The following is a 20,745-nucleotide window of genomic DNA, read 5'->3' as shown; positions in this document are numbered from 1 at the left end:
TTTGATTTGTAAAAATGGGTAGAAGTACTACAGGTAAAATTATTATGGAAACACAAACTAGTACAAGAAAAGATATTTTAGCCACAAAAATGTAGATTTCTACAAGCAATGAAAAGGTTTATTTAATATATATTTAATACATAAAGATGGATATTCTTACAAGGCTCCCGATCCTAACAGAGACCAGTATTTTCCTTAAGTCTGACAAAATAGCTTGAGAAAATGAATCTCATGCGCAAGTGTACACATATATTAAATTACAACACAGAATTCCAGTCCCAGTTAAAATACAGTTGGCAAAAAGTAGGCTGTATGAGGAGACAGTACAGGTTGTGATGAATTTGAATGCTAACCTAGTGAAAGAACATATCATTTTATAGGCAGTATTAATTCATTTAAAATACAATTAAGGAAATGGTATGTTTTTTCAATAACAAGATATTTATAACATACTGTAGGGAACTGCAACTATATAAGATATTTGGGGGTTGTATGGAAGCCAATTTGTCAATAAATTATATTTACAAATTATATAAGATATTTGTATTGGAAGTAATTTTTTTTAATGTTTATTTATTTTGAGAGAGAGGAAGGGCAGAGAGAGAGGGAGAGAGATAATTCCAAGCAGGCTCTACACTGACAGCCCAGAGCCTCACACAGGGCTTGAACTCATGAACTCTGAGATCATGTCCTAAGCCAAAATCAAGAGTCTGGACCTTTAATGAGCAACCCAGGCGCCCCTGGAGGTAAATCTTAATGCAAGAATAGTGATATTCTCATTAGACATTGCTGATCTTGTGGGATTTGTTGTTTCACTTCTCTTTGGAAAAAAATATGTTCAATCAGTGCATGGTGCAGATGCTAGTGTTGACAAGGAACAATTATGGATAAGTCAGAGTAAGGAACTCTCCTCTGTTTACAGCATGCCATATGCCTCATATAACACTATATGAACTAGATGAAATTTAGGACAAAGTAATTCCTCAAAATGACTAAGACAGTTTGGTTAATGTCTTTGATGTCAGTAATAGAATAACAAACTTACATGAAAAGTGCATTAAGTAATGACAATTAGATAATTGATCTTGAAATGATGCATGAATTGTCCTAAAATATCAACTTTTGTTCAAAGTCTTGATAATCATTATATTTTCATGTATTCCTTAAAGCTGTTCTCTGATTGTTTGGTATAAACTATTTAATTTGATCTATATAAAAGTAAAAAAATGGTCTCTAAGCTACTAAGAACTTTTTCTTTTAAAAAATCAGATTATATTAAAAATGTGCAATATACCCCTGTGAAAGGGTAAATATTCTCAAGTTCAATTTCTCTAATTACCTAAACCTTTTGTCCTCAACTTCATTAGCACTGTGCTAAAGAAACTTTTTGAAAGGAAACTTGAGTTATCATAATCCGCATTTGTTTTCTTCCCATTGTTGTGCCCCCACATTTGTTTGCTACACTAAAAAATCATAAGAACTTTCTCTGACCCAGTGGGAAATGTTTAAATATGGGATACCATGTTGACTGTATCTGGAATGTGGTCATTTATTGTCTGCTTAGATGAGATGCTTTGACTCTATTCTCTTATAAACATTTATTAAAATCTCCTGATTTTTTTAACTTTTATAACTTAAAATTACCGAATAAAATTACCTAATAATGTAGCAGCACTATTATTTTCAGATTCTCATATGTCTGGCTACCTAGACTTTTAAATACTTACATAAATATAAAATGTTCTTTGCTTCCCTATTTATATATTTCCTGTTCCTCTTTGTCCAATGTTTCTCCTAGATGTTCTTTTGCTGTTCTGTTTCATAAATGTAATCTTAACTGTTATCTCTGGAATGTTTTGTACACATTTTTCTAAATATTTTCTCTACTGCAGTCAGCCCCCAGTGTATTCCTGTTCATTAAATATTTTATTTTCATTTCTGGTATACCTTGTCAATATGCATATAATATGTACCAATTCAACGGTCTAAGCTGTGTGTAACTGGCATCTCAAAAGGATATGTTGAAGAGAATGAGACATAAACCATATGTGAAGAGTTAATGAAAGGGAATGTTCCAAAAATGATGAATATCATGCCCAACAAATTCAAGAATCTTAGTAAATATCAAATAAGATAAACAGACAGGAAATCACATCTAGTCACATCACAGTAAGAATACTGAAAATCAAATGCACTAAGAAATCCTTAAAAGCAGCCAGAGTTAAAAGACACAGTAACTTTCAAGTGGCAATAGAAATATCGATGGCTTTTCTTTACAGAAAATTTGAGGGCAGTAGAGACTGGAAGGATGTATGTAAAATACCAAAAATGACAATAACAACAGCAGCTGCAACAATGCCTGCACATTACCAACCTAGAATTCGGTACCTAGCAAAATAGCTCTCAAAAGCAAATGAAGATATTAATAAACAAAAATAAAAATCTGTTTTGTTTTTGTTTTTGTTTTTGTTTGGCAATAGGTCTACATTACAAGAGAGAGTATAGGAACTTCTTCAGGATAAATTCAGTAATTCCAGATGGAAGCAGAAAATTGCACAAAAGAATGAAATGTGCCAGAATAGGCAAACATACAATTAAATATAATTATATATTTACAAATATTTAATTAACATATAATTATATTTATAAATGTATATTATATATTTATAATATATAATTGTAAATAGAATCACACATTTAATGTATATAAACATGTAATTAAAAGTACAGTAGTTTGTAGCAGCAATCAGAACATCTGGTAGGATTTTTTAAATATATAGAAGTAAACTTCATGACAAAATAATGAAAAAGATGTTATGGGAAAGTGTAGTTAACCTATGTTTAAGTTGTACTATAATGGGGCATCTGGCTGGTTCATTTGGTAGAGCATCTGACTCTTGATGCATGAGGTCATGATTTCAAGCCCTATGTTGGGCATAATTAAAAAAAAATCCTAATTAAAACAAAGTTGGATTATAATAAGTGAAGTCACCAGAAGAACCAATAAAATATTTATATAAGGTATATGCCTTAAAAATTAAAGTAAAACAATATATACCATGCTAACAAACTTAAGAAATGAGGACTATAGAAGCAAAGTACATACGGGACAAAGAAGAAGGAAAAATAGCAAATGATAGATTTAACCCAAGTATTTTAGCAATTTACAGTCTTTATGAATGCATTTAATTCTTTAATTAAAAGCTAAAGTTTGCCATACTAGATATAAACAAATTCTGTTTTTAGAATACATGTGTTAAAAATAAGAACACAACTAGTTATAAAGTAAAAAGCTGAAAATCTAACTAGAAGAAAATTTAAATATCTTTACTAATATCACAAAAGTAGATTTAAATGCCAGAAGTATTAAAGATACAAAAGGACACTTCACATGAAAAAGTCAATCAGCAGAAACTATACTAATAATATGAATTCAAAAACATACTTTTTAAGAAAGGGAACATGAGAGAAAGGGAAATAGATAAGTTAAGAACAGATATTTTAACACACTTAGATAATTAGGTATTTTAAGACATTTCTTCTTTTAGATAGTGGTAGAACAAAATCAAAGATCAGTAAGGACATGACAAGTGGAGTTTATTTCTAGAATGCAAATATCTTTTATCATTTGTTGAAATCACACTAAAGTGATACAATTCAACACACATAATGATAAAATATCCAGTAATTTAGGATTAGAAGAATTAGAAATTTTCCAAATGTATGAAGACTACCTGTACATAACCTATTGGTATATTATAATTAATAGTTAATTATCCAACCCATTCTCCTCAAAACAGATAAAAGACAAATATGTATTTTTATTCATTCTTTGCTCACCATTAAGAGGAAATTCCAAACTAGTGTAATAAACAAAATAAAGATTTTTTTAAATGTATGTTTGTTTATTTATTTTCAGAGAGAAAGAAAGCACAAGCAGGGTAGGGGCAGAGAGAGAGGAAGGGAATCCAAACAGGCTCTGTGTTATCAGCTTAGAGACCAATGTGGGACTCCATCCCATGAACCATGAGATCAGGACCTCAGCTGAAAACAAGAGTGGACTGAGCTACCCAGGTGCCCCTCAAAATGTTACTTATAAACACAGAATGATGAAAATAGAACTATTTATTTACGTAATATCTTGCTGGAGGAGGTCATCATGAGGACATAACCTCTGGTTGACTCATGAGCTGGTCTTGTACAATCAAAGGCTCCTTACTCTTCTCCCATCTCCTAGGAAAATTCAATCCACCCTTCATTCCATAAGGGAGCAATTTTCATTCCATAAGGATGCAGCTTTGAGAGAGCAATGTGTAATTGAGACCACCTGGGCAGGATACGTGGCTGAACCCTATTAAGGTCTCTATATAAAGACCAACGATTCTGCCATACAGGTGTGGAGATCTAGTCGCCTTGCGACCACAGAAAACACACCTCGTAAGTAAGTTTCCTTACTTATTAAAACTACCAACCCGCATTTGGGAGTGGCCTCTTTCCTCAGTCTCTTCCTGCCCTCAATATAAAGGGGCTGGTTTTGAATTTCTCCCAAAGTCCTGAGGTTGTGGATCAACAAATCTGTTCTCTCCAAAAATCAAAATAGTTTTTGAAATGTTTCTGTTTTTAGTTTTTTTTTTTTTTTAACGTTTATTTATTTTTGAGAGAGAGAGAGAGACAGACAGGTTGAGCAGGGGAGGGGCAGAGAGGGAGAGAGACACAGAATCTGTAGCAGGCTTCAGGATCTGAGCTGTCAGCAAAGAGCCCAGCTCGGGGCTCAAACTCACAAACTGTGAGACCATGACCTGAGCTGATGTCAGATGCTTGACCGACTAAACCACCCAGGAGCCCCTGTTCTTAGCTTGTTTTTAAAAGGAGTTGTGAGTTTTCTGAAATACATATTTGTAAAATGCAACTTATTCCACATACTTATAATTAGAAAATATATTTATCTTCACTTTGATGTTTCAAATATTTTTTTCTAATTAGGAATTTGTAAGAATTAAATTATATGTTGAATTTTACTTTAACAATTCTTAATATATTGGGTAAAATGTGTTGGGGAAAAAAGAGCGATTACCTTAAATAATCATTTAAATCACAACATATCAAATAGATAACTTTATATATTATTGATAATGGAGCTATAATAGTGTCCTGGATTTTCATATCTAATTCAAATGTTTCCATATTTTCTAAATTATTTCAATAGCTCAATTTGCTGATGGCCTGCTATAATGTGGAGGGGTATTTTTTGAGATCTTCTTTTTTAATATATGCACTTACAGCTACAATTTTTTTTTTTCTGTAAGCACTGATTTAGTTGCATCCCACAAATTTTGGTATGTGTGTGTTCCTTTATCATCTCAAAGTATATTCTAATTTTTCTTTTGATTTCTTTGTCAACCATTGGTTACTTACAAATGTGTTTTGTAATTACCACATAGTTTTAAATTTTAATTTTTTTTGGTATGCATTTCTAATTCTATCCTGTTGTGGTGTAAGAATATACACTGTATTCTTAAGGTGCCTTTAAATTACTTGAGACTTGTTTTATGGCCTAGGATTTGGTCTATTCTGTATTGTGTTCCAAGTATACTTGAGACCAACCTCTGTTCTGTTTTGTTGTAGAAAGTTTTATTGATGTCTATTCTAGTTTACAGTTTATAGTTAGTTTAAAGTGTTGTTATGTCTTCTATTTCTTTGTTGATCTTCTGCCTAGTTATCCAATTACCTATTTAAAAGTGGATTATGAAATCAACTATTATTGGGTTGTCTGTCTCCCTCAATTCTGCCGTGTATTTTATGTTTATTCATGTTTTTAGGGACTTCATTCCTATATTTAGGGGCTTTGGTTTTATGTGCATATATTTTTGTAATTGTTAATCTTCCTGATGGATTGTCTCTTATCATTTTTAATGATCTTTATTTTTAATACCTTTTTTTGCTTTACTTTTTTAATAGTTCCATATAAGCTTTATTTTTTAATTTTTTTAATATGAAATTTATTGTCAAATTGGCTTCCATACAATACCCAGTGCTCCTCCCAAGAGGTGCCCACCTCAATGCCCATCACCCATTTTCCCCTCCCTCCCACTCCCCATCAACCCTCAGTTTATTCTCAGTTTTTAACTGCTAGGAATTTACCCAAGGTATACAAGAGTGCTGATGCATAGGGCACTTGTACCCCAATGTTTATAGCAGCACTTTCAACAATAGCCAAATTATGGAAAGAGCCTAAATGTCCATCAACTGATGAATGGATAAAGAAATTGTGGTTTATATACACAATGGAATACTACTTGGCAATGAGAAAGAATGAAATATGGCCTTTTGTAGCAACTTTTTTGTTTTAAATCTACTTTGATAGCATTATAGTCATTCAGCTTTCTTAAGGTTACTATTTGAATCTATTTTTTTAACCTTTTATTTCCAACCTATTGATATATTGAATCTAAAGTGTGTCTCCTCTAGACTTGCATTTGTAGCATCTTGGTTTATTATGGAGGCTAATGACCTGTGCCTTTTAATTAGAGTAGTCACTTCACATTTAAGGATATTGTTTACATAGTCGGATTTGCATCTTCCATTTAATTTTTTGTCTCTATGTGGCTTATATCTTTGTTTATTTTAACTTTTATTGCTTTCTGTTTCTTTCCGTATACCATTTTAATTACTCTAAAGAATTTTAAATATATTAAGCTTTGTTGTTTTCCTAATGGTTGTTTTGGGGCTTACCATATACATTTTAACTTATCAGAATATGCCTCAGATTTAAAACAGTTCAATTCCAGGGAACATAAAAATATTTCTTCTTTAGGGCCTTATTATCCCTGCCACCTTTTGTGCTATTATTGATATACATAATACATCTATATATGCTATAAACCAAAAATACTTTGTTGGGAATATTACTTTATGTAATTGTATGTCTTTGAGAGATGAGCAAAGAAAGAAGAACAAGTATATATAGTCAGAGTTTGTTATATTAACCTTCTTATTTACAGTTTCTGGATTCTCTTCATTTGTTCTGTGGATCTGAGTTATTGCCATCTTTTATTTCCTTACTCCAGTGCAACTTTGTCCCCACTCATGGCCTTCTGCTATTGTTAATTTTTTTTTTCCTGTATGTTATAGGCCCTACAATTAAATTATATACTTATTTTAAAAATTTAATCCCTTGATAAGTCACTTAAGAGAATAAAGGAGAATGTATACTGTCTTTTATATATACATGATTATATTTAAGGGGCCTCTGTGTGTGTGTGTGTGTGTGTGTGTGTGTGTGTATTCAAATTATTTGCTTTCAACCTGAAGAACATCCTTTAGTATTTCCTGTAAGGCCTTGTGCAAGCAATGAATTCTCTCAGTATTAGTATATTTGAGAATGTCTTTTCTTTGCCTTCATTTTTGGAAGATAATTTTGCTAGATATCATACTCTGGAGCAATAGTTTTCCTTCTTTGAGCACTCTGAATGTCACTCTACAACCTTTGGTCTCTGACTTCTAATGATAAATCAGCTGTTACTTTCATCAAGGTTTTCTTATATGTAGTGAAGGTATTTCTCTTGTTGCTTTTAAGATTTTCTTTTGTCTTTGTCTTTTAATATTTAAAAAAATGTTATTTAGAACCCAGGAGTGCTCTTATTAGTTGTCTCTTTTCCTGGTTCTCTCCCAGATTGACACTCCAGCTTGACAAGTAGAGAATTGTGCTGGGACACTAGCGTCTGGTTTTCTTGGGTAGTGTTTCCCAACATGGAACCTGTTCCTTATGAATAGCCTGGAGCAAGGGCACCTAAAGATAAACTACTCTCTGCATAAGGCAGAACGTCTGCATTATGATCAGGTGCTCTGTGGAAGAGGCAAACTTTCAGCTACCCTTGCATGGATTAGCGTTTTTGAAACATGAAGCTGATCCGCAGGAGAAATGCTGGTGGCCTGCCCCTGCAGAGACACAGTGGCTTTCAGCCAGGAGCTGGATGGATTGAAAGCCCATCTTCTTGGTCACTCTCAGCTCCTCCCTTGGTCCTCAAAGCCAGCAACAGGGGATCAAATCCTTTTTACACCCCCTCACTCTGATCTTGCTTCCATCATCACACCCCTTTCTCTGATCCTGACTTTTCTGCTTCCTTTCTGAACTTTGAGGGCACTTGTAATTACAGTCAGACCACGTGGGCCATCCTCATTTCCCTATTTTAAAGTCAGCTGATGAGCAAACTTAATTACATCTGCAACCTTAATTCTCCTTTCCCCTATACTTTTACATATTTGTACATTCTTAGGATTAGGATGTGGACTTTGGGGGCCATTATTCTGCCTACCATAGTTGCACATCTCAAACTGTTTAACCAGCCCTCATAATCTTTCATATAATAAACACAGCCAAACTACTAACTTAAAGTACCTATATCATCACCCACGTGAGGTTTATGTTCTTTATTTACATCTCACACAAATATCTAAATTAAGCTAATATCTATCATCCAAGAGACCATGTGATATTGTCTCAATGGCCTTTCTCCATCTTTCTCTACCACTCCTAAATTTCACCTCTTTGTGAACAGATCTTGAGACTTTCTTGGCAGTTACTCATATTCTAAAAGCTTCACCTCTAATTCCACCTCAACATGGTTGTTGGTTTGTTTAATGGACCAGTGTAGGGTCTATATTTGTGAATGTTGCAAGTACACTTAAAAGGAAAATGTGTTCTGCTGTCATTGGCTTTAGCTTTCTGCAAATGTCATTACATAAAATTGGTCGATAGCTTTCTGCAGAGTTTCTTTATCCTTACCGATGGTCTGCCTAGTCATTCCATCAATTGCAGAGAGAGAAGTTGAAATCTTCAACTATAAGTTTGGGTTTATCTATATTGTGGCTTAATCATTTCTATTTTTGCTCCATTACTTTGAGGCTATTTTACTAAATGCATAAATATTAAGCTTTATTAGGTGTTTTTGGTGAAACAATTGCTTTATTGTTGTGCAGTTTCTTTTTTATTGACATATAGTTGACACACAATGTTACATTAATTTCAGGTGTACACCATATTGATTCAACAAGTCTATATACTATGCTCTGCTCACCCACTAGTGTAACTGTCAGTGACCATGCAAAGCATTTCAATACCATTGACTATATTTCCTATGCTGTACCTTTTATCCCTATAACGTATTCATTCCATAATGTAATGACTCTTTTATCTCTGATAATAATTCCTTATATTGTCTGTTATTACTTATACTAATATAACTATTCATGTTTTCTTCTGAAATAGTTTTTAAAGTTTTTGAAAAATATACCTCTTTCATCTTCTTAAATTTTATGTATCAATGTATTTAAGCTGTGTTTCTATTAGATCGCATTTAATTGAGTCTCTAATCATTTAATTGGCATGTTTAGATCATTTACATGACATGTAATTACTCATGATTATAGTAAATATAACATTTTCTTGGAAGTTAATATGCTGTTGGTCCTTTATTCCCTTTCAGTTTTCCATCTGTTTTGATTCATTGGCAATTTTTTATTCAATATATAATATTGGTTTATTTTTCAGTTTATATTTTTAATTAATTATAGTCTGCTTTTAAGTAATATTATACCATGTAATGTGAAATGTAAGAAACTGACAACAGTATAATCTCCTCCTCCCATGACTTGTGATACTACCCTCCCACATAACTGACAGGACAGATATGTATACCCTAAGAACAAAAACTGTCTAAATAACTTAAATTACTTTACAAACTAGTGAATTAAATATATAAAAATAATTGTTAAATTTATTCAATTCTGTTGTAATTTTTGCCTCAAATCAGAATTAATATCCTCTTTTTCTTAACATGAAAATAATTTATATAAGAAATGTTCTCTGAAACATATGTGAAACATCATGATTAAGAATATTGGAGGATAATGCCATTTAAATAAAGGAGGAGTTTTGTGTTTCTAAGTGGTTCAAATGTATTGGAGATGAAAATTTAAGATTATAATATGGCTACCAATTTTCAGAAATTTGGGATTGGAGCGTAGGTCCTAAAGGGTCCATTCTTCCAGGAACTATTGCACTTGAGCGCCAGATGGACTTAACTTGATGCTTTCTACAGTTATAAAATTAGCTTCAAAATGTCAACATTTGATTTTGCCTAAGAATGTTCTCAAGTTTTTTTTTAATTGACAGTGCTTTTATTTTTAATTATTTGATAACATGTTAAAATTATATTTTATTTTTTGCCTAAAATATAGATTAAAACATTATTAAATATAATTTATTGTCAAATTGGCTAACACACAGTGTGTAAAATGTGCTCTTGGTTTTTAGGGTAGATTCCTGTGGTTCATCACTTATATACAACACCCAGTGCTCATGCCAACAAGTGCCCTCCTCAATGCCCATCACCCATTTTCCCCTCTTCCCCCACCCCCTATCCACCCTCAGTTTGTTCTCTTATGGTTTGTCTCCCTCCCTCTCTATTTGTACCTACTTTTTTCTCCTTCCCTTCCCCCCATGGTGTTAAGTTACTCAAGATCCACATATGAGTGAAAACATATGATACCTGTCCTTCTCTGACTTATTTCACTCAGCATAATATCTTCCAGTTCCATCCACATTGCTGCAAATGGCATGATTTCATTCTTTCTCATTGCCAAGTAGCATTCGATTGTATATATAAACCACATCTTCTTTATCCATTCATCAGTTGATGGACATTTAGAATTTTTATTTTGTTTTTATAATTGTTTTTATTTAATCATCTGTAGATCTATAGTCAAAGTAATACCAAACCAGTAGAGCCTTTGGCAAATTTTTCTGATTTTTTTCTTCACAACAATAGTCTAATCGCTCTGAAGATTAATTAGTCTTAACTAGAGAAAGAATATTATGTTGTAGATAAAATAAGATAAAATATTCAAAACAAAATTAATGTAGAAATAACAAAGAGATATTTGCACTCATGACCACTGTTTTCACTCATGACCATTTATTGTTTACATGAGTTAACTCTAGAAATATTGCATTTATCTGGAAAGATCATACAAGTGGGCTCAATATGGTTTTGGCATTGCCATTAATGCTCAGTTTATTAATCGGGCTTACTTTTTAATTGATGTTTTTTTATTTGTAATCATAACTTAATTATTTAACATGTGTGTTAAATATTTAATAAATTTTTATTTTCAAATCGTGGATTATGATTCCTCTGTCCAAAAATCTTGTCAAAATATTTAATGTGTGGTCACATAATTAGAAATTTTGACATTATAAGTTTTAAAATGCAAAAGAGGGCTAAAATGTTTTTAAAATCTCTATAAATTATTTTAATCCAGTTGTGATATTATTTTCCATTGGTTGTAATCGGGAGTGTAGAAAAAAAAAACTTGTAAAGATTTTATAAAGTCTAACTCCATTGACTAGAAAGGAAAAGTAACACTGTGTGGTAAGGTGGTTTTTCAAGCATTTGCAAAATAAAATCAAGGAAAAATAAATCTTACATGCAGGCAATAGGTCTTCCATGAAGGCAATGGGAGTTGAATTGAAATGAACATTGAACCATTTGCAAATGCACAGATTAATGAGTTTATAGAAAATTGTCCCTAACAAAGAAAGACTATCTTCGTCAAATAGTGTGAGGCAAGAGAATGGGACACATTATGTTAATATGAACATATTCTATTATGCAAGGGAAATTGGAATCATGTCAGTCAAAGCTGGAGCATTTCTTTTGGTCTTTAGAAAATTATAAATGTTCAGAGGTGCTCAGAGAATAGAGATATGAGAGTTGATATCAACATTCCGTTTGTAGTATTCTTCAGCATATATATTTTTGCATGTTTACACTAGCATGTGAAGGTCTATGTGTGCATGTATGTGTTTCCATGGTCCATAATGTATGTTTGATAATTATCAATATGTTAGTTGACTGTCTAGTTTTGCTAAATACTACACAGACCTGTAAATCTCTGTTAATTTAAATGGTTGAAGTTTTGTTTCAAGTTATTTTGATAAAACTATTCTTTTTAATACAACTGCATGATATTTTATAAGAAGTGTAGTTTCATAAGTTCACAAATTTGACTTCTTGGATTATGAATGTATTTCAATAGCAGCATAGCAGTGTAGACCAAAATAATTGAACTAAGTTTTATATCTGAAAAACCAGGGCCAATTACTTGCATAGGATATTCTCCTATGTTTAAGGGCAGGCTCACAATAGGCACAACTGTAGCTCAGTAGTAAGCCTCTGACTGGAAAACCAGATCGAGGGAACTACAGTGTTTTAATGAATATTTCTCTTTTCTGATGAATTACTCCTCTTTATTTTGGAAGTTTATTTCAGTCTAAGTAACTGAGATTGATGATGATCCTCCACCAGCCATCTGTTCTCACTTGCCATGACCACAGCATCCTAAATTATTTTCAACAGTTTTCAAAACATTTTACAATGTTCACGTTTTAGCTTATATTCCAGGTTACATACTATCTAAAATCAGGAAGAGTGCAATGAATCGTCACAAAAAAACTAGTAACAATCCCCATATTTATTCTGCAAATATTAATCCTCAAATTTTTGGAAAACATTAAAATCGATTCTGTAATCAGCCATGAATTCTTTACTCAAAAGGTTGAGACAAATTAGGGGCACTATGACATGCTCTTTGAGTAAGTATAACACAATATACAAAAAATATGGATAAGTTAAATATATGAATATTTATATATGCATATATGTGTATGCAGGCACACATGTAGCAAATTACCACAAATTGGAGGCCATTTTCAGCTTGTAGAGGCAGCTGTACCCCTTGACTTTCTATTTTTCTTATATCTTCAAAATCCGCAATGTCAGGTGGAGTCTTTCTCATGCTATTATCTCTCTGGTTCTCTGTAAATAGAAAAGAGTATTTGCTTTTTAAAGACTTGTGATAAACTAGGCTCATATGGAATATCCATTGTAATATCCCATCTTTAGGTATTTACACTTAATTCTAAATGCAAAGTCCCTTTTGCCATGTAAGCTAACATATGCAATTCTGAGGATTATAATGTGAATATCTTTTGAAGTCACTACTTTGAATAAATCGCCCATGGAACATGAAATCCATCTAAAAATATCAAAAGCCATTTGATTCAAAATTTGAAAAATTACACATGTTTTTATTTAGGGTTAAGATAAGCCATGTAATTAATATTTTTAAATTAATATTGAGTAAGCATATATGTTTTTGGCAATGTATAAAAAGGACTATGAAAGAAAACATTTATAAATTTTCTCTCACTAATATTAAATTTTTTAATGTTTATTCATTCTTGAGAGACAGAGAGACACAGCATGAGTGGGGGAGGGGCAGAGAGAGAGAGAGGGAGACACAGAATCTGAAGCAGGCTCCCCGCCATGCGGGGCTCAAACGACTGTGAGATCATGACCTGAGCGGAAGTCGGACGCTTAACTGACTGAGCCACACAGGTGCCCCTCTCATTAATAGTAAGAATTTTGGTCACTGAAAACTGTTATGTGACTAGAAGGCAAGCTAAAGCTCATATCTAGATTATATAAGTTATTTCTATAAATCAATTATAAGTGGTCCGAGAACTCAATTGAAAAAAAAAAAAAAAAGGTAAAATACTTCAATGCTCACTTCACAAAGAATAAATACAAAAATCTGTAAACATCTGTAATGGTTCTCAATGTTATTAGAGGGAAATGCAAATTAAAATCTCAATACTATACAGCTACAAGATTTAATTTCAATTTTAAAAAATGGAGCCCCTAGGTGGCTCAGTCAGTTGAGCATCTGACTTCAGCTCAGGTCATGATCTCTCAGTTTGTGAGTTCCAGCCCCACATCAGGCTCACTGCTGTCAGCATATCAGAATGCAACCCACTTCGGACCCTCCCTCCCCCTCTCTCTGCCCCTCCCCCACTTGCACTTTCTCAAAAATAAATATTTTTAAAAAGTTTTAATACTGACATTGATAAAAATTCGGAATGACTGGTCTTGGATAATCAGTACAGCCACTTTGAAAAACTATACAGCAGTTTATACTAATGCTAAATAGACACCTTTCTTATGACCCTAGATATATATGTATTAAAAACAAGAATCTATATCCACAAAAGACATGAAGAAGAAAGTTTGCAATTTATTTTTATTTAATATTTATCTTTAAGTAAGCTCTAGGCCCAACATGGGGCTTAAACTCACAACCCCCAAGATCAAGAGTCCCATGGCCAACCACTAAGCCAGCTAGGCATCCTTGCAATTTATTTTTAAAACTTATTTATAATAGCTTCAAACGTGAAACAACCAAATCTCCAACAACACTAAGTTAAATAAACTGTGATATATTTATACAATGGAACTTTAAACTCAATAAAAAAAATTACTACTCCATACACATGTGTTGATCCACCTAAAAATAGAAGAAAAAGGGCCTACAGAAAACAGTATATAGTATGGGATTGTACATACCTATGTGAAATTAAAAACAAGTGTAAGGGGCACCTGGATGGCTAAGTCAGTTAAACATCTGACTTTCAAAAAAAAAAATTAAATAAATAAATAAATAAAACAAAAAAAAACCACATCTGACTTTCAGCTCAGGTCATGATCTCTTGGTTCTTTGGATCAATCCCCACATCAGGTTCTGTGCTGACAACATACAACCTACTTAGGATTCTCTCTGTCTCTCCCTCTCTCTTTCTCTCTCTGTCTCTTTCTCTCCACCCCTCCCCCACCCCGTTTGTGCTCTCTCTCCATGACAATAAACAAGTAAACATTAAAAAAAAAAAAAAAACTAAGTCTCTGGTGATAGAATTCTGAATAGCAATTCTGCAGGTGGTTTGCAGACAGAAATGTGACATGAGAGAAGCTTTTCTGGAATTGAAAATGTCCTATATCTTGATATGGGTAGTGGTCACATAAGGATATTTATGTGTAAAATATTATCAAACTATACAACATATGTAACATCAGTGCATTTTACTCAATGTGTGTATCTCAATTAAAAATATAAAGAAACGCCTGGAGTGATATTTGTTTGTGTGTTTAGTGCCAAGGTATGGGGTCATCTTCCAGAAAGTCTGATTTAATTAGGTAAATATGGATACAAAGTCTGAGAGTTTTTTGAAATGTCTCCAGGTGATTTTAAAGTTTAGTGTGGTTAGAGAACCGCTTTTATAAAGACTATTATAGGACTGAAAGAGACTGCTTGAGGACTAGATAAGCAGCAATTTGGTCAGGAGAGCAAAAATGATACAGACTAAAGAGGTAAGCCAAGGGGGCAAGGCACTTTGAAACGCATCAACAATACTGTATACAAACGAATCATGACCAGTTGACACCATCCTAAAACACTGCAGAAGTTCCCAAAGGCCCAGGCTCTCTGAGGTGGCTACTAGGCTAGATATTCTCCAGGTACCATTGGACTAGACTAGACTGCCAGTTTCAGGAGATGGAAGATCACAGGTGGGCACATTTATTCTCCCAGCTGCTCCTTTCTATTTGTATTCTTGGTGTTTCATCCTAGCAACGTGCAATTGGGAGAACACACATCCTGATGGAAAGGGCATGTAGCAGGAAGGTCCTGCATACCTGCAGTTTTCTCTCCTCTCTTTTACTAGTCTTCTTTACAGCCTAGAATTCCAACTTCTGTCACCCCAGCCATGAGAGCCTTCTATAGTCCTCAAACTACTGCTTTCTATTCAGTCTCTATTTCCCTGGATGAAGATTGGCAAATTCTTTGAAGGAAGAAGTGTATTCCTCTTAGTTTTGAAGTTGTCTACTACTCAGCTCCTTGACTCTAATAAATTAAAACAAGACCAAAACATTGTCATCGCTTTATGTATTATCTTCAGCTTTATAGTAGTGGAAGAGTTAAGTCTGTTTTAAACTATGGTGACCTGGAGAAAAAGTGTATAAGATTGTATTCTTGATGTAAGAAAATATAATGTTACTGGCATCTTTATACCCTTCCCAGGTAATGAAAGGATACTGGGACAGTGTAATTTTTTCTTCCTATTAATATGATAAAATAATCGTTTATATAGATAGAGAACATAAGACATTATTGCTGTCTATGTAGTCATGATCATATATATTTACTAATATATTTTCTTTGTTTTTTAAATGTTTATTTATTTATTTTGAGAGAGAGAGAGAGAAAGAGAGAGTGAGTGAGCACTGGGGAGGAGCAGACAGATGGAGAGAAAGAATCCCAAGCAGGCCCCATGCTGTCAGTGCAGAGCCCGATGCAGGGCCTGAGTCAAGACAAGAGTTGGACACTTAACCAACTGAGCCACCCAGGTGCCCCTTAACTAATGTATTTTCTATTATAAGTGATTCCCTTTTCATTTCAAGTTTCTCATAACCATGTGGGATAATTTTCTCTCTGCCTTTTATATTTCTGTAAGTACAGATGTACTGTTCATGAATTATTTCTGTACCTTTGTCTGAAAAGCTTCCTTTTATTCTGTTTGAAAAATATTTTCTTTAGTAGGGAATCTAGGCTAGCAAGTATTTTCTTTACTAAGAAAAATATCATTATATTGACCCTGGCTTTCATTGTTCCTAAAAAATCTGATTTCAATGCAAGTGTTATTTATTTGAAGTCAATCAAACTACCCTGTACTAATTTTTAAATTTCCATATTGTCTCCATTTTTGTCAGTTTTTCCTAACAAATGAGTATTTGCTGCTTAGTGTTTTAGGGCTTTTTGAATCTGTAACTGTGCATTTTATACGCTTTTATATTTCTATAACTTAAGCTAGGTTTTATTTATTTTTCAGATATATCTTCAAGTTAATTATTTCCTTGGTTCTATCTTTTCCCCCACTTATTTTTGCATATTTTCTTTAATTGAAGTATAATAAGAAATTAAATAAATTTAAATATTTATTTAATGACACATTTGTACATATGTAAGCATCTGTATAGTCATCACCTAATAAAGGCATCTAACATGTATAACACTCCACTAAGTTCCTTTATGCATCGTCCTAGTCAATATCATACCAAAGATAACAATTTTTATGTTAGTAATCATCAACAACTTTTGCTCTTTCTTGACCTCATATGAACTCCCACTCTGACAGGGGGAGATAAGACTCTCATCTACCATCCATTCACTTAATTGTTAAATTGGGTTTTTCTTATTGTGCATTCCATCCTGTAATTTCCTGGCCTACAAAATGATTTCGTTTAATTCACACACATTAATGGTCACTTGGTGTGAGGTAATGTTCTATGGTGACGCATTAACTTATACATGACATACATGTCACATATGCTTAGTATCCATAACTATAGTATCATACTAAATAGTTTCAACTACACTAAAAATACCTGGTACTTTATCTACTCAACCCTCCCTTCCTCTTCCCACCCAACTGATGGCAACCACCCATCTTTTTTCTGTATCTATAGGTTGGCCTTTTCTAGAATATCCTATAAATGGGATCATGTAGTAAATAGTCTTTTTAGGATTGGTTTGTGTAACTTAATAATCTGCATTAAAGATTCACCCATGTTTTTGTAGAATTAGCTCCTTTTTTAAACCACTGAATAGAATCCCAGTGTATGGATGTACCAGTTTTTGTTTTTATATATTCACTTTTTCAAGGATAATCTTGGTTTCTTCCAGTTTTGGGTGATTATAAATAAAGCTAATTTAAATATCTATGTGCAAATATTTTTGTGTTGAAGTAAGTTTTCAATTTGGTTATGTAATACCTAGAGGTACAATTAGTGGATTGCATGGTGGGATTAACTTTAGCTTTGTAAGAAACTATCCAATTGTTTTCCAAAGTGGTTGTACCACTTTTCATTGCCCTGACAGTGAATGAGAGCTCCTGTTGCTCCATATCCTTGCTAGCCATTGGTAGCGCCATTTTTTTGGGTTTGTTTGTCTAGCCATTTTGTTGTTGTTAATGTTTAGCCATTTTAATAGGTGTGTAGGGGTATCTCATTGTTGTTTTAATCTTAACCTCCTAAAACAAATTATGTTGAACAAATTTTCACATGCTTATGTACCATTTCTATATCTTCTTTTGGAAGAGTCTGCTCAGATTTTTTGCCCACTTTTAATCGAATTATTTGTCTTCTTATTACTAAGTTTTAAGTGTTGTTTATATATTTCAGATACAAGTCTGTTAAAATGTATGTGTTCAGCAAATATTTTCTCAAAGTCTGTGGTTAACTTTTGGATTTTTTCTTTGAACATAATTTTAATATTCTATTACTCTCTGTCTTTCAAAACTCTGCATTAATGTACTTTGTGCAGAATATTTCATATTTCTTTTGTTAAGTGTTCTTTAGATTCTGAAAACTGAACTTTGTCAGTTATGGAAACTTCACGTATATTCCCTTTTTTTTGAAATTTTATTTTTATGCCCTTGCTCTTATAATTATTTTCTCATTTCTGTTTTACCTGCTTTAGTTTCTGGAATAATGGAATTTCTATTAGTCTATTACTGTAACTTCTAGAATTATCTTCTAAGTGTACAATATTCACTCTTTTTATTTTATTTGGTTAAGTATGTGTTTAATCTACCTCTCAAAACATCTATTTTTTCAGCATTTATTGTCTTTGTATACATCATCTTCTTTGTGTGAATGCAACATGTTTTATTCTGAAGATATCAAGTATCATGTTTTATTCTTCTCCATATATCATCTTTATTTCTGCCTATTTCCTTTCAAGTATATATAACCATTTCATATTTGATTGATATTGAGTTCAAATAAACAATTGTCTTAATTATTTTTGAAATGATTTGAAATGTTTATTTGAAATGCTGTATGTTGCCTGGGTTTCAAAAAGAAACTGTTGACAACTTTAATGAAAAAGCCACAAAAACTGTCCAAATTTTTATAGCCTATATTTTGGTGATGGTTGAAACTTCTGATTCTAACTACTAGATATCACTGGAATTTTTTTAAATGTCATCTTTGATTAGCTTTTATTTTTTTCATTTATGTTCCTGGTCAATATACCATCTTTATTCACCTACCTTTGTTATGTGATTCATGCAAAACATTTAGCTTGCTTTTAATGTACTAGGAGAACTTCCTGTCAACAAGGTAGCTAATCACCTTTTAAAAAATGTACATGTTTCTATTATGGAGATGAAAAATAAAAAGAATAAGGAGGAAAGAAGGAGAAAGAAAAGAAATAGAAGGAAAAGATAAGAAGAAGAATGAAGAGAATAAGGAAGAGAAGGAACAAGGGAAGGAAAAGAAGAAGATACACAGAAGGAGTAAAAGGATGAAAACTTGGGATTACTTAGAGAAAAGTTTCATATGGGATTTAGTCAGTTTTTGGTTTTTTTTAAGTTTATTTTATTTATATATTTTGAGAGAGGTAAGGAGGAGGCACCGAGAGAGAGAGAGAGGGAGAGAGAGAATGCCAAGCAGGATTTGCACTGCCAGCTCAGAGCCTGACGCAGGGCTCAAACCCAAGAACCATGAGGTCATAACCTGAGCCAAAGTCAAGAGTCGGAAGCTTAACCAACCAAGCCACTCAGGTGCCCCTAGTCAGTTCTTAATGTGGACGATCATTATGATTAAAATATATTTATCCCACAATATACTCAATATTATGAACACTTAACTAAGAAATAACCAGCTCAGTTTCTACTTGATAAATACAATGCTTTTACAAAAATAGTGAAAAAGATTTATAATTAAATTTTAAATAATTTTATTAGTGGGATGCTTTATTAACACATTCTACATTTTTCATGTTTTTAGAGATGAACATTTTTTAGTAGTTAAATATATTTATTTCATAGTTGTTTTGTGGGTGGAATTATTGAAACATTGCCAAGTCAGCACTATTTTAAAATGTGAGATAGCTGGACACTTTGGAAATTTATAGAAACAATTTTGTTTCATAAGTGGTCCAACTTGCAAACTATAAATTTTGCTGATAGAAATAAAAATTAAGTTTTTTATAGAATATTTTAAAGACACATGCACAACAATATATTTCTTTCATTTCATTTTAATTTCCTATGTTAGTGCTGTTATAACCTAACAGAATCCTAAAAGGAAGCCTTTTGTAGCTACACCAATCTTACCTATGTATATTAATTGGGTTAATCAACCATTTTATTTAAACTCTTCAAGAAATATGCTGATAATATTATTAAAACATATTAATAAATAAATATATTAAATATATGTAAGTTTTTAAATATATTAAAATCTACTTAGAATACATTAACATAATTTTAAAACTATTTAATAATGTTAAGTAAATAATTTGGTGATACTTAGCTTTAAAAATTGTATTAGAAAAGTATTTTGAGGAGCGCCTGGGTGGCTCAGTTGGCTGAGCGAACCAGTTCTTGATTTCAGTTCAGGTCATGATCCCAACCCGTGTTAGGCTCTGCAAGGAGCGTGAATCCTGCTTGAGATTCTTTCTTTCTTCTCTATCGCCTCCCCTGCTAGTGTTCTCTCTTCTAAAAATTTTTTAAAAAAAGTATTTTGAGTAAAATTCTCAAATTTTATATAAAATACAAGTTTGCTAAGCTAATTCAACCTAAAATACTAGTCTATTATAAGAAGTTATTTCACGTATTGTTAATTTAAAAATCAACTCTTTCACACTCCAATATGGTTTTGTTAATATTAAAATGATATGCATATTGGGGCGATTCTATTAATAATCAAATCTGGAAATGCCTTGATGAGATTAGAATTCTGTCCCCTCACACCAACATACCCAACGAAAGATGCTATGAGATGCCTG

The 20,745-nt window shown here is 32.6% G+C and overlaps 1 long non-coding RNA gene across 1 annotated transcript in view; it reads right to left on the bottom strand.

The window, feature by feature from the left end:
* The window catches only part of LOC113598854 (uncharacterized), a 37,991-nt gene extending 18,109 nt beyond the window's left edge, over positions 1 to 19,882 (bottom strand). Inside the window, exons 1-2 of the long non-coding RNA XR_008296183.1 lie at positions 15,588 to 19,882; positions 12,754 to 12,878 (exon numbers count right to left, since the gene is read on the bottom strand). This is a non-coding gene — a long non-coding RNA (uncharacterized LOC113598854). The remainder of the gene's footprint in view (positions 1 to 12,753; positions 12,879 to 15,587) is intronic.
* Positions 19,883 to 20,745: the final 863 nt, after the last annotated feature.

This window comes from Acinonyx jubatus, chromosome B1, assembly GCF_027475565.1.
Source record: "Acinonyx jubatus isolate Ajub_Pintada_27869175 chromosome B1, VMU_Ajub_asm_v1.0, whole genome shotgun sequence".
Taxonomy (NCBI): domain Eukaryota; kingdom Metazoa; phylum Chordata; class Mammalia; order Carnivora; family Felidae; genus Acinonyx; species Acinonyx jubatus.
The sequence above is the reverse complement of the archived record's forward strand: the minus strand, read 5'-3'. Positions and strand labels throughout refer to the sequence as shown.